This window comes from Xiphophorus hellerii, chromosome 4 (assembly GCF_003331165.1).
Source record: "Xiphophorus hellerii strain 12219 chromosome 4, Xiphophorus_hellerii-4.1, whole genome shotgun sequence".
NCBI classification, from domain to species: domain Eukaryota; kingdom Metazoa; phylum Chordata; class Actinopteri; order Cyprinodontiformes; family Poeciliidae; genus Xiphophorus; species Xiphophorus hellerii.
The window spans coordinates 10538433-10554356 of record NC_045675.1 but is presented as its reverse complement, the minus strand read 5'-3'; the positions used below and the strand labels follow the sequence as shown (position 1 = coordinate 10554356).

The following is a 15924-nucleotide window of genomic DNA, read 5'->3' as shown; positions in this document are numbered from 1 at the left end:
ATGATCTCTAATAAAAAAAAAAAAAAGAATTGTAATTATTTACTCACTGGTTTGACCGGTGTTGATGGACATCTGAGAGCCTTCAGTAATGGCAGGTGATTTTTAGTCATGTGAACCTTTTTGGGTAGCGTGCTCTGCTCAGTAATTTTATTTTCAAGGACCTAAGATCCTCCTCATGTGATCTGCCCCTTTCTACATCAAAAGCTTCAGAGAAAATCTGTTTAATAAATAATTAAGAGGTACCATGTGCTCTAATTCAGGTTCAGTGGACGACAAAATTAGTTCAAATCGTCTTTTAAAAGATGAATTTCCTATCGTTATAACCTGTTGTTCATTTGATTTATTTATTGTTCTATTTCAAGCCTTCCATGCTCATGTTGTTCTATCTTTTTATTTTATCTTTTTTAGACTGGATTTGTATTTTTATTGCTGTTGATGGTTATATGCTAATTGAATCTGGAAAAAAGTCAGACTTTTGTCAGAAAAATTAAAAAACGGCATTGTGGGTAAATTAATTTTAGCATTCAGTCTTTTGAAATGGTTTGTTTATTTTTAGTGTATATTAAAGAGCTAAGATAAACCACATATCTTATGACCAACACAACATGATGCATAATAGCAATGTAGAATGAAAAAGTCAGGTGGTTTTCAAAATGGTTTTTAGTATAAATTAATAAAGTGTGATGTGCATTTGTTTTTCGCCTCCCGGTACTCAGTTCTCCCATGCACTGTAACATTTCCACCTAACTGAAACATAAAGTGTCTAGCAAACCTCCCCAACAAGCTGCATGCAGGTTACAAATGTAAACACCTTGTTTCTTCTCTGCTGCCGCCCCTTCTGCTCACTCCATGAATGGAGCTGAACAGGGGCGAGGTTGTGTTGGAGGGCTGGATTTGTCTAATTGAATTAAAAGCTTGTCCTTCTGTAAAGGACCCATCCCCACCCCCAAACCCTCTGGAAGGATGGAACTAATCACTGAGAATCTGCCGTCCCAGGAGAGAGTAGACCGGCTGCCTTGTATAGAAGAGAGCTCTGTTGTGTGTCTGCTTGTGAGGAATACCACTATACCAATTATGGTGTTTGTAATTGTGACTATGTGGTGTTTAATATCCAAAGATTGTTCATAGCTAAACCTCATTAAGCCGTGTGCCTGGATCCTTACTGACCTTCTGACCGGCTTGACCTCCCGTCCTTAAATGGAGAGGCCATGTAACAACTAAAACATGAGCGTGTGTGTGATGCAAAGCAACAGCTGTTCTCCAGATGTCCTCAAATTTCCAAAAAAGGAGTGTAACATGATATCCTCAACCTACCCTCAGACACTATGCATTGTGTTAATATGTTAATATGATGCAACTTTTTTGTGATTCAGCTTTCACTTTAAGATATCTATTATAGGAAGAAATAAGAGCAGTGGCAAAAGTACTTAATTATTTATGTTGGACAGAGCAGAGATGATGTCATGGCACTGTTTCAGAGAACAGTCACAGTAAAAATAGGGTTTTTACTAATGTTTTAAGAAATGCTTATGACATTGACATTATTTTAGCATCTTATATTAGCAAATAACATGACTACAATAACAGAAATGTGCAGTCGCTATGCACATTGTGGAGAATGTATATCTTTATCTTGGCCTTTGTGAAAACTGTAAGGCTGACAACATTTTCAAGTCCAAAATGTTTTCCCGACCAACAGAATTTGAAAGTTAAAAAGCACCCTCTCCTGCTATCTACTAAAAGTCTTGCTCTCGCTTGCTCTTTTGCAGCTTAATTGAACTGCAGACACATATTGATGTTCCATAGATGGATTTCCTTTTTAAGTGCCCTTTTACATCTCTCCCTTCATGTCTTTACTTTAAATAATAGATTACTAGCAAAAAAAATTGCTTTTAATGGTTATTGTTATTACTGATCTTCACTCAGTAATAACATCCACAATGAAGTGAGGTGTTGTCAGCAGAATTTGGTAAAGCTTATTGTGTTGATCAGTAAAAGATGGGATTTTAAAGTTTTTGACAAGCTACGATCAAATAAAACTTTAAACTGAAATGTTGATGAAGAATCTTTAATGGCTACACATTAGGTCACTGTGAACACCTCTTTTCGTATAAAACAAGTTTATTCTCTATAATGTTCCTGCAAGATGAATCTTCTGCCTCTTGATTTAGGGTAACATTTTTTTTGCAGACATGTTCACTTTGATCAGGCATACACAGTGCTGGGTTCTGATTTTTGACCCAAAAGTTCACATGATCTTCTTCACACAGACAGTTCAGAGTAGGAGGGTTTCAACAACTCATTTATTTATTCTTTATAAAATACATTTGACAAGAAATGTATGCCTGTTCATCAACAGTATTTTATTTCCTTCTTTCAGAATTTCCCCTGTAGACAGGTGTCTCCCAATGAGGATGTAGGGGTGTTGAGTCCCTAACACACCACCTCTGTTTCATTCATTAAGCCCAAATCCCATGGACCCATTTAGCTAATTGAATATCGGGGTCTGGTCTGCTACGTCTCTTGAAGGTGTTAGGAGACACAAGCAAATGGGTTAGTTGGCTTCAATCAGTCTGGAGTGTGTAGTGTGAGGCTCGGCCGTGCCTTTCTCATGATTTAGAACATACTTTCGCTCTTGCAGATAACTAGAAACACTTCTAAGGATTCCTTCCTTTCTGAATTGCCTCAAAAATGCAAATTTTACCTTTTAATATGTGAAGTGTTTTTTGTTTGTTTTTCTTTTTGTTTGTTTTATTGGCTTTACTAATAGACATGATGATGGTAATGTGATGTCTGGGACTGCTTTGCAATGTCTTGGTATCGATTTTTACGAGTTGCTCCGAAAATGAAAGTCTGGACTTGAATACAACTGAAATGTAGTGGTGAGACGAGACCTTAAAAAAAAAAGCAATTTTTACTGGAAAACCCACCAATCTGGTTAAGTTTAAACAATTTGGCACCAAAGAGTGAGCAAAATTTTATGGCCAGTTTTCACTAACATCTGATGGCAGTTTCTGTAGCCAAGGGTAGCACAACCAGTTATGTTTAGGGTGAAGCTACATTTTCATACAGGGCCATATTGGTTTGGATTCTTGATTTTTTTCCTTGAAACTGCATTTCAAGTTATCTTGGTCTATAGATTTGTTGCATCTAAAACATTCTGCAGTAATGTACGTTGTAGAAGTCATGAGATGCAGGATACCCCTAAGTTTCTCATACAAACTCATCAAGTTGGTTATTTATTGACAGAATGCAGATTTGTTTGTACAAATCCTGAAAGCTAAAGAAAAATATGCATGGACAAAGATGATTTTTCAGGTTTGTGAGCAGCTGCCACTGATCAGAGTATGCCTCCAGCAGCAAACTTGGCACTCAGCCTCCTTTAATTGCAAAAGAGCTGCCTAGTTGTAACCATGTTTGGGCAGTAAATCAGCTGAATATAATGAGGCTCCACTGTAGTTTTTGCTTGATATGTGAAATGTCACATCAGAGTACCTGCAATTCAGCAATGGATTTTATTGTCAAACACTCCAGACACTCATTTGCAGATTCTCTGTAATTGATGCATGTTGCCCCTTTGGCCAGTGTGTAATCCAGCTGTGTTGGTTCTGTTTGATGTTGAGGCATCATGGTGGGCAGTTTTATGAAAGGCTCCTGTTTGGAGCTGATGCAAGATGTTGCCCAGGCATCTTTTTTTGTGACTTGTTCCCACTTTGCCCCCGTCTGCACAGTGTGATTAATGAAACTGCACGACGGAAGAAACAATGAATTCCCGAGTGACAGGCAAAGCTGTGACCAGCTGTGATCTGCTTCACCTCAGGCAATTCTAGATTGTAAAAAGGGTTTTCATGCTTAATCACTTTCCTTTATTTATTTATTTTTTTAATTTGGCAGATTTTATCAACAGCAAAATGTCTTTTTTAAAATTGGGTTTGGTTTCTGAGGATATGATAGACCGTGGAGGTTTTGTTTCTCTGCTGTTGCGGTTTTCATGCTTTGCAGGGTTGGAGAAAGGAATTGCAAGAATGCAAATGTTTTCCAAGTTCTGTGAGGTAATGTTTCTGTCACAGGACGGTTTTAGTTTCAACTGTGTTATCACATTCATTTCCTTTTATACAATCATTTATATTTACAACAATATATGATCTTTTTAAAAGTACTAAAACTGTTGTTTGATCTATAATACGTTCCTCTCTAATGTCCTGGAGAGTGTTTAATAAATAGCTCTGTATAACCATACATTATCACAGAATATGAACAGTGGTGGGTCCACTTAAGTAAACCTCCGTGTACAACTGTGATATAATTTAATCAAATTTTTCTTATGTGTTGGAGGATCAGATCACACACCTACCAGTGACTGGTTAATTCTTTCAAATGTCTTTTCCCATTAATTTAAGACCAGACTCTTCTGACTCTATTTTCCACAGCTGCATAGGATTGCTGTCAGATGAATGCTGTGGTGTGAAGTACTTGAACATAGGTTGTGTTTATATTGGCTTACTTACTCATTGACTTTTATTTAATAGATAAACCCTTTAAACTAATATGTAAACCCTATTTGTTTATTAAATACATATTTTAACAGGTGACTATATATTTTTCTTAGATTTACATTTCACATATTCAGAATAATGAGTGAACAAAATCACAAATTAAATTAAATTAGGACAGAATCAAAATACATAATAGAAGCAGTGCTGGGATTCAGATCTTATAGCAGCATCAGAGCCAGCGACTCTAATAGACTGGACAAAATCATCAGGAAAGCTGGCTCTGTACTGGGACTAAGGCTGGAGTCCCTGGAAACTGTGGTGGAGAGGAGGACACTGAAGAAGGTTCTGTCTATTATGGACAATAAACAGCACCCTCTCCACCACATAGTGGACAGACAGCGGAGCACCTTCTCACATAGACTGCTCCAGCTCTGCTGTCGAAGGGACAGATACAGGAAATCCTTCCTGCCACATGCCATCTCACTGTACAATAAAAGCTAAATCATTGTTCTGCACTAATCAGTCCAATTTTGCACAACTGCACTGTGGCACACTTGCTGTACATATATTTACATATACATACTTAGGCCTGTCACGATAGCAAATTTTGCTGAGCGATTAATTGTCTCAGAAATTATTGCGATAAACGATAATATTGTTTGAAGACCTTTTTACACTGATTTAATGGAAATGACATAATAATGCATGCAATTTCTTGCCAAAGATAGATACACTTTATTTTCAAAAGAACACTAAACACTGGAACTGATAAACAAAATAAACAAAACAACCAAAAACAAAAATAAAATGGTCTCCATTAACAAAAAACACACTTGAAAAAAAAAACTAAACAACATAAAGTAAAAGTGGAAATAAATACTGCATTCAACCAAAAGAGTGCAGATTATGAAGTCTGTATATCATGTTGCCCTTCAGTAATAATTAGATTTAAATAGAGAAGATGGGCACATCGACTACCTGATGCAATAGTTCACACTACACGATTTTTTGCTCCTATTTTTCCCTTTACAACAATCTTAAAACGTTGATCTTTCTAAGATTGTGTGGTCTGTTACGGTAGATCGCCCTCTGATCCAAATCAGGGTTTTTCCCAGACTGGGAGCTTTAACGCAGCCTGTTGAATGTGACAGGCAGCCAATCAGAAAGCGAGGATTCTCCTCCATTACGTCGGGGAATCCCAAACAGCTGAAACGGCGCAACCCGAAGTCCAGCGGACATTGGAGATGATATGTGGAAACAACATTAATGTTTATTCAACGTGCAAAGAATATAGAAATGACAAGAGGAGGAGTTGGAGCGAAATTGCTACCGCAGTTGATAAACCCGGTAACTTTTCAGCTGTTCTTCGTTAACGTGACGTAAATAGGTTATAATGATTTTCATTCAGTCAGAACTGACATAGCCACACGCATTGCAGGTAGATTGTAGTAAAGCATTGATTAATGCCTGGTTTTAAAATTAGTTCACTGGACTTGTAGCCATTATTTTGTGCCCATTGTTGGACACCACACGGCAGGAACCCGATCGAACAGTTATACCTAGGATTTCTGTCGGCTAATGTGTGGTCTGTCAGGTTTTGAAAATGGGCCGACAATCGGCCGACAGCTCTAAGATCGTGTAGTGTGCGCTGGGCTTTACACTGAGGAAATGAGGAAGGGAGGAGTCAGTGGAGAGCACCGGAGTTGAGCCTTTTTTCATTCAGTGTCATTAACAGAAAGAGAAAAAGGCCGGAAGAGACGATAATGCCGATAATTAAAATGACGTCGATAGTTTTAATTTATCGTACGATTATTCGATTTATCGTTTATCGCGACAGGCCTACTGTTTCTGCATTTTTGAATCTTTGCAAGGACTGCTCTAAGCTGCTTTTTATATTGACAGCATGTTATATTTTATTTTTATTTTATCTTGTCTACAATTGCTACTCAGTGGTGGTTGTGTGTGTCTTGTCTCTATGCTGCTGTAACTGCAAAATAATTTCCCTGCTGGGATGAATAAAGTAATTCTATTCTATTATTAAAAAAAACCCATTTAAGCTCCTTTCTACAATATCAGACATCTGCTTTCTGGTCTAATCAAAGCTGGACTTTTGCTGTTTTGGTTTGACAATCTTAAAACATGTACAGTACTGATTGAGTACATAGGTTTGTCTTGAATGGCCTGATGGTGCAAGATCAAATGAACAAAGAGGTTGGCCAAGCACTGCAGACCGTTCTTTCTGCTGGCAGCAGCTTCTCAGACACATCTCAGCATGCTGGCATTCAACTGTGGCCCCCATTTGTTCAAGCTTTTTTCAAGAGATTCCTCAAATTTACTGGCAATTTTATGTCTAAAGAGAAACGTATGCAGCAATTCAGAAAACATATATTGATTTTTGTTAAAAACCTAATCAAGGCATGATGTACAAATTAGATAAATTCTTTGTTCAAAGCACTAATTGCATTATTTCAAATGTGACTCTGTATTTTTATTCAAATATATTTAAGGTGAATTTTATTGAATCAGGTCTGCAAATAAATTATTTTCATTAAATAGGCTTCTCTTGATTTTATGCAAGGTGGAAAGTGATGGAAGTGCCCCCATTTCCCATTTAAGCAGCCTACATTTAACAGCTGAAACTCATCCAAAAATTCCTGACTACTGAGAAGTGTATTAAGCTGACATGATGCTGTGGATTCTGTTTATTTATTTTTTATTACCTCCTCAGCAGAATTTGATAGATTCATCACTTCTAAGTAAAAGAACAACAACAAAATGAAATCTCTTTTTAGGCCCTTGCCGTTGTCAGCAAATCGATGATGCTCAACAGACAGGTCTTTGTTGTTGCCAGTGTCCAGAGCCAAGCTTGAACTGAATTGTTGCACCAATTTAACAAAACTAAAGTGCTGCTCCTTAGTCTTAGCCATTTATTTCTGTTTTCTTTTCATATCTTTGCTCCTGGTTGCATTGCTTTATAATTTTAAATAATGGACTCTTCAAAATTAGCTATGATCAGGATCCTTTTCACCATGCCAGTAAAATTAAATCAATTAACTGAATTAAGTGGTGCATAAACTTGAACAGACAATGTATTTATTCAAGTTCACTTTGGAAGATGTGAAAGTCTGGAGAGTCTCCATCTATGATAGAAGCAAAGCATCCAAACCAATTCACATTTGGAGCATATTTTACTTGTCAGCATCATTCCTCCTTCCTGTCAGTGCAGAGGCTGCAGCTTGTGTCATTTCCTCTGGCTCTGGGAAAGATGCTTTACGATAGGGACAGGTACGATAAACCACACTGCTCATTGGGGAACAATATGGATGTTGACATTGGTTATTCCTGTTAAATTGCAAACTGCGGCTAACTGCAGCAAAATTTAAACTTATAGTTATTATAGAAAGGTGACTGAAACACAACATCAGCAGTTTAAATTTTCAATGACTAGAGGTGAGGTTTCTTTGCCCTCATTACCAGAGCAGATTGCCCCGTCGCATTGTGTCCAATCAGCTAGCCAGCAACCACTCTAGCTCTGACTAATGTGATCAATTTAAGACATTTGATTGAACAATTAGTGGTATAATTGTGTGCTCTACTTGTTCTTTATAACACAGAAAAGTCAGAACTGATTTTTCAGTCTTATTAGCCTACAGGTGCAATTAATCTGAAACCCTAAGCAACTCTGCTTCAATGAAATCTTGGTGCTTGCTCTTTGTTGGATATTACTGATTCACTGAATGTTTGCATATCATCAAAAACAGTATAATTGTGTTAGTCTGTTTAAAACCCTGCTCTTAAAATGCAGGAATAGTTCAGTTCAAACATGCCTAATTGCTTTGAGCCTGAAACAATCTCGGATGTGGGCTTTGAAATGGTTCTAACAGAACAAGTTGTTAGTCAGAAAGTTACAGCAGGGCAGTGATACTCTCTTGTAAACACATGTAGAAAATATACAGAGGAGGTAAAGTTGTTCAATTTCTCATTTAACATAGATAGATCAGTGTGGTTTTTTTTTGTGTTACATATGAACCAAAGCTTGAAATTTGTGGACAATTTCAAATCTTACATTTTTGTAAAGTTTTGAAATATACAACAGTGGAAGATTTTGCATGTTTGTGTGTATATGTTCTCTGCCAATTGCCTTTAAAATGATTCCTTTTAGTAGTGGCTGGAAGGCCATTTGGGATATGTTACTGTGAAGGTTTTGGTTTTTCAACTACTTTTTTTCTGGTTCTTTTTGCCTTTTTTCACAGTATTCAGAAGAGACAAATCTGATTTCACTCTGTGTGTGTTCCATGGTTAACGTAGATCCTAACTTTGACTTGTGTTTTTTAAAAAGGTTTCAAAACAGAAGTATTTAAAGCTTAAAGGGATTAAAGATGACTTCATTGAGCTTTTTTGTTATCAGCCTGTGTGAACCACAAACATGTCTTGTCTTGATGAAAAGCAATTTTCTTTTAAGTAACTTATTAATTCTGTGTGCTTCCTTTGTCTTCACTTGAAAATGACTAACTTTGCGTCTTCACTCAGAAGAGTGTGACCTGGTAGTATTTGTATAAGTGCATTTTTTTGAGTTGATCAAACTATGAATTGGCTAGTTCTGGTGACCGGCTTGTTTCTCTATGAAACCTTGATTTTAGCCAGTAATGCTGTTAGTCAAGAAGAAAAGGCTCAATCATAACAATTTAAAATAGTTTTGTATACTATACACCAGTGTGCTTCTTGGCTAATTCTCCCTTAAAAATTAGATTTTAGCTCAAGGGACTTCCTGGTAAAATAAGGTGGTTGATTTTCTTCTTCTTCTTCTTCTCCTTAACATATTTAAAGCGAAATACAAACCAAATTAAAGGGAATATTGGAGGTATAAATTGCTCTTTTTCTAATGAACGTTCGTGGGTTCAGTGTCCTGTAGTTATTTTATATTACAATTTTCATTTACGTCTTAACATTATCCATGTTTATGTTAATCTTTGTTTTATGTGGCTTGTAATGATCATTTCCATCCATCAGTTTAAGCCAAGGCCACTTCTTTATGAGAGTTTGTGTAGGGGAAAAAATGGATATACATTTTACTAGTTATTTTGCTTTAACTACATCTTCGGATCCATGTTATCTTTGTTTAGATGAGGCAGTGATTAACATCTTCTATTGAAAAAAAGGGTAAATGTGCTTTTTGTCTCAAATGTTTCACCGTTTGTTTTTCAGCTGTGAAGATCAGCAGAAACCCTCAGACTGCATTGTCCTCAGCAAAAAGGTAGGAAGCAGTTAATAATGACACATGTTAGATGAGAATGTTACTGGAGCTGGATAAACTTGGAAATGTCACTCCAGATGGTCGACAGGCTCATGGATGCGGAGTTTCTACAGACATGTGATTGCTGAACAGAAGTGTGAAATTTCACATATGCATACTTAAAATAAAGCACTTCCCTGAAAAGTTAGGTCATTAAGATTGCAATAATCATCATGGTTGGCACAAACTCTTTTACCAATATATACTGTTAACAGTAATTGCTGTTACCGGTGCTGTCCTAACTTGTAGGATGAATGTTGGCCGAGGAAATCATATGACTACTGTGCCGTGTGGTAAATGTTTCTTCTGGAAAGTCTAATGTGAATATGGACAAGTTTCCAGCTGCTATATGGGTATTTACTGTTAAATATTACTGTAAATACTGTAATATTTACAGTAATATTTTCTGTTGGGCTTTTACATTCTGCAAGCTGTCTGTGTTCCACAGTTTGGTACATACTGTATGACCAAAGTTTTCACAGGCTGGATGTGTAAAGTTAGGACATGTTGCCCCTAACCCATCTATTGCTGCACACTGCTGTTCAGAAGGCTGAGAAAAGACTACTACACTTGCTTCATGCTTTCAATAATGGCAAAATTCATCCGTTGGAGAGCGTTTCTAAACGGGGAAAACAAAAATAATCATTGAGTGAAAATAAAAGGAGCACCACCCAACACTTTTAATGTAATTTCCCACAGAAAGAAAGTTAAGAGTTTATGCCATTAAAAATATGTATGCAATTAAAATTGATTACTGAAATTAAATGGTCTTTAGCTGCATTTCTCAAGAGGAAACATTTAACGATGAGTACATTTGATCAGTGCAGATGTGATCTTGTCTGTAAGATACTATAATAATTGTTAAAAACAAATGAAGACCAATGGCTTTTCTATTAATTATGAGTATGCCACTGTTTAGATATCTGTCTGACAACAATGTTGCTTTTCAAGCTGACTTGATGAGCTGATTTTCAGAGGGCAATTAGTTGGAAGCATCTGGTGCCCAGCTTCCCTGTTTCCACGCTCCACTCCACAAATGACTTTACAGTCGCTCTGTGTTTTAGTTTTGCAGCAATTAATGAGCTCGGATGTTGATTTGCCTCATGCTGCGCTTCAGCAAACAGCTACATCTCAACATAACTGTGCGTACTTGAAGTCCTATATCGATGTGATATGGCTGCAGGTCAGAAAGTGGTCTTTTCAGAAAAGTTAGAATGTAAATGATGATCTAATACATCTCTTTGTGGACCTGCTAAAAGGGGTTAACTTTCTGCTCTGCCACAACTCATGTAAGAACTGTGCTCACAGCTTTCACCAGATGTTCCTCGTCCATCCAGTTGACGGTCAGGTCCAGTTTCTCAAATTAATCCCGATAAACCTTTCAGAGTTACTGTCCTTGTTTTAGTCCAAGACAGTTAACAGTGGTACATTTTTGCGTTCTTAGTGAGAGTGTTTCATTATGACATCATTCAGGGTATAACAGTTTGCACACTCCATCTTTGAAGGTTTCCAGCTTGATGGCTGAGGTGTATTCCTCTGTGGGCGACAGCTCAAACTCAGAAGAGGTCTGTTTTGGGTCACATATTTCAGCTTTGTTGAAAGCTATTTTCAACTTGTAACAGAGCTTTAAGATTTCCAGAAACATGACTAAGGATATACTTGTGTTGAAATACTTCATGGTTGTTTTTTCATACAGTTGGCGACAGACTTTGCTCACTGTAGTGACTGTACAGGCAAGCTCACGTCCGACTATGACCAGATGTTTTGGAAGTATTGAGTCATTGAGCGGCATCATTTAGAGGCACGACCAGATGTGTAGATCTGAGCAGCGCTGAGCTCAGTAATGACTGAGGTGATGTCACGGTTAGCAGAAACCTGCCTGTTTGTGGAATGTCACCATTTTTTAAAGAAAGTTTCCACTTCGCATACAGGATGACATCCAGTATGGTGCAAATGTGTCATTATTCCTGAGCGAGACTGTGACGTCGTGTTTAGTATCAGTGGACCCACAGGATGATTAGGTGCCTCATCAGAGGCAGATCTCTGTGGTTTTTACTCAGTCTGGAAAAATGACTGGCCCCTGGCCAAATGCTGCAACTCTTTCATGATTTCACAGCAGTTTTTTTCCCTCGACAAGGCATTTACTGGTAAAGCTTTGTCATGACTCCTGATGGGGGATCACTGAAGCCTTCGCCACCTGTTTTTGTTCAAGGCAGAATAGCTGTATTTTCTGGAAGGTTGGGAACCAAGCTGGGGTGCGGCTTGATTGGTCCTCTTGTTCTGCTATGGCTCTAAGGTGTATATATACAGTACATCTTGATTTTTACTGAAATGTATCAAATATAGGTTCAAAGAAAATACTCTGGTTCTGTTATTGGCTCCCAGTCTTTTCCTGTAAGCTGTCCGTACATTATAGTATTTTTGTGTGTTTCATTGGCTTTATTTACAATTAAGTAAAGGCAATGAATACACTAAAGCTGTGTGTTTTGGGTATTTTTAAATCAATTTTTATCTTTTTAAATGTATCAAAATGATTAAGTAGTGACCAGGCGAGGTAATTGGTCTATCATATATTTTTGCATGAGTTTGTGTATCAAAATCAAAATAGATGACATGCATGCAATGGGAACTAAATGAACATTACAAAATATTTTCTTGGTCCATTAACTGTCTTTCTCTCTTCCTCTATGCCAATTTTTGATAATTGTTCAATTTATCCAAACCTAATTCACTTTTAGATGGAATGACGCTTTGTGGAATAACAGGAAATTCAGAATAGAAGTGAACAGAAATCTCCTCTTTTCTGCTGAGTCTTTCCAACAAATGATCGTGGACATACTCTTAGAGATATGTTTGTGTTGGATCTCTGTGTCTGAGTGGTCTGTGTCTTGTGTAATGTTTTTTTTACATCTCTGTGATGGAGATGTAAATGAGATGAGTTGTACATGGCCCTGCAATAAAGAGTTCAGAAAGTTCACTGAAGCTTCAGGTAAAACTACGGCTGAATACATGAAAGCTTTTTAGATGACACACTTATCCCTTTATACATCATCTTCGATATGGATGTCTATAAATTGGCTGAATAATCTGAGGGACACCTGAGTGAAACCATTTTTTTAATGCTGCAGATTGCAGTAATAAGACTCGGCCATATTTTGTCTTATGTATGTTAGTATTTCAAAATTTTATGTGGGTTTAATTTAGCATTTGCTTCAACATCATTTGACATTGCTATTTTGCACTTTATAAACTGGCTGTATATTGGGCAGAAAGTTCAGTGGTGTATATAAACAGTCTGAATGCTAATTTGCTCAAATAAGGAGAAAATGTATCCAGCTTCTCTGCACTTCAAACATTTGGAATGCCGAGGTGAGGAAATGCTCCATTTTTACGTGTTTGTGCAGTACTGATGTAATCTTTGTAGCTGTACTGTTTCTATAGGGTGTATGTTGTATCTCTAAGCTGCAACAATTGCACAAACATCAGTGGTGAGCAACCTTAGTTGGAAATCAAATTTTACTACATTATCAAATGCATATAAAGGTGATTTTGAAGCATTATTTTCAGGGTTTCTATGTAGTATTGAAAAGTATGGAAATTATTTTCTATGCTTGAATAATATGAAAAAATTAAAGACTTTATCTTATTCCATTGCCTGTATTTGTTGTTTTTTGTCACAACACAATTCAAGTTTTTGTCCAACTGCTATTACTTGAGCTATTGACAAAAACATATCAAAAAAGCAGTTTCACAGCTTTTTGGGGAATCCAGATTTCTATGCTTCATGTAGAAACAAATTGAGGATCTTACTTTTTGGAAATTTGCTAAATAAGGCAATTACTTTTTGTAAATATGAGTCTAGGGACAATCCAGTAGTGAATTAACAAATCAAAGTTTTTCCATATGCCAAGGAAACAATAAAATTACTCTTTACTTATCTGCCATATCAGAGACCATGCTGATTTAGAATAATAAACCAGATAATAAAACCAGCAAAGTCAAAAGATTTACACAAATGAAAAGAGAAATTTGAAGAAACCCTGTTCTTACTTGGAGCCACGAGTTTTCATATGCTATTGAGACACAGGACAGCTGTACTGTAGTGTGATGGACAAACTTTCAGCATTAATTCAGAATCAAACTCTGGGTGAATTCACTTATATTTTCTGGTTTCTACATTCATTCATGGAACAGCATAACCACAAAAATCATTTTTTGGTTTGTGCAGCTTATTTTTGTGCTGGACTATTATTTCATTCAAGTATTTTAAGAAAGGTTACTCAACTTACTCCCGCTTTTCTGATTGGTTGTGTGTAGAAGTTTGGCTGCTTATTCCAGGAAGTGATATTTGTGTGGATGACTAAGCTCTTGGAGCTGGTTGAAGGTTTGCACTTGGAAAGTGTTTGTCCCCAAGCGCTCTGTGTGTGGGGGTGTGTGTGTGCGTGTTTAGGGGTGCGCACATGCGTGCGTCCTATGGTGATATAGCTGCACAGATAACATCATGTTTTGACAGTCTCTTTGCCAGAGGCAGCAGCTAATAACCAGTGTAGAGTAGGGAGATTGAACTGAGGTGATGATGTTAATTTTATGTGTTGGGAAAATTCCCTCATAAAAATTCAACTTTTTTGCTGTTCTGTTTTCTAAGCTGCTACCATCCACCTTATGAGTTGTTTATGATATTTTACTTGTCATTGATTCCTTTAATTGTTTAGTTGAGCCATCAGCATCTGTGCATGTGCAAAATTGTCAGATATATCAGAATGATTAGTAAGACATGGACCATCACTCTGTCTCAAGTGCAGGGATTGATCTATAAACTGGGTTTGTGGGCTGAATGCAGCTAAGATCATTTCACAGATGACTCCTGCAAATCTTGTGTAATTTGACATTTTAATCCATAAATAAATGCAGCGGCAGTTAGTGTTTGATCGCTATTGTTTTCTCATTCGGCTGTCCTTGTGAAAAACACCAGATATTATTCAGGTTACAACCAGAGTGTGTTACCATGGTGATCTGTGGCTGAAGACATCATTTAGTCGCTAAAAAGAAGGTACAGACTGATTCTATGTTTTGCAGAAAACTATAGCCTTCAAGGGGGCAATACTGTGGGACTAAGTGGCTGCTGTGTTGCAAAGTTAACACGAATTGTTTGTTTTTTTACATAGTTGTTATATTTAATGGAGTCAATACATTTAATCATCCACTTTTGATTAATCTTCTCCTGCAGTTCTGGCTCTAGTTTTCTTCATATTGAAACTTAAAAAAGCAGGGGTTAATATATCCCCATGTTTAATGTATGATGGTATATTATTTTGAACTGGGCACTGTCAACAGGCTTTGCAGTGTACTAGTGGGACTGTTTTCTCCCTGCATGAAACCAGACACTTGCACTGAAGTTGCTGTTGACAGAGGTGCATCACCTGCTTACTGCTGTCTTTCTCATTCAAACAAGTATAAATGCATAGCATACAAATTGTGCATATGCAAAAGATGCACATGTAGGCCAAAAATTTTCCTGCTACTCAGCCTGTTGACTCCTCTGGCCATGCTAATAATTATGCAAAACGTCTTTATTTCTTTGTTCCATGTCAGGTTTTTGCCTGCAAAGCTATAAATTCATCCCACCTGGCTGTGACGTGTAATGATCATTTAAACTTAGTGGTGCAATAAAAACGCAGGGTGAGAAGGGAACCTTATTTAGTGGTCAAGTTATTGAACAGGAATAAGATGATAATTAGATTAAAAATTGGCCCTACTTCAGCCTGGGTCCAGATTTGAGGTACTTGGTGAAAGTTAAGCAGTAGTTCGGTGTCACACCTCCTCTGTTCCTCATCTTCCCTGCATTCCCCACAGTCTCCTCCTCCACTGCCACCACACAAAGTGTGCCGAATAGTGATGACCTCACTCTGAACCGTGCCGGATTGGTCTTGTGTGACTAAGACTGTGTGCTTTAGATTCATTTCATATTTTCCCAGTGAGCAGCCAGAGTATTGAATGCCTTGTTTGCACTTCATGAGTACAATGAAAGCTAAATCAACAGATGCAATCATAGTTATCAACAGCCCAGGTTATTAAGAGAGATGTTTTGCTTGTTCTGGCTGTACATGTTAACGGTTGTGATTCATCATGGAAAAT

The 15924-nt window shown here is 37.2% G+C and overlaps 1 protein-coding gene across 4 annotated transcripts in view; it reads left to right on the top strand.

Annotated features, from left to right (window-relative positions):
* Window positions 1–15924, top strand: part of tln2a (talin 2a) — a 93054-nt gene that overhangs the window by 15833 nt on the left and 61297 nt on the right. For 3 of the 4 annotated variants that reach the window (XM_032560240.1, XM_032560237.1, XM_032560238.1), the window contains exon 2: window positions 9702–9750. The exons of the other annotated variant lie outside the window; for it this stretch is intronic. The gene's annotated coding sequence lies outside the window, so the exon portion shown is untranslated. The remainder of the gene's footprint in view (window positions 1–9701; window positions 9751–15924) is intronic. 4 annotated transcript variants of the gene reach the window in all.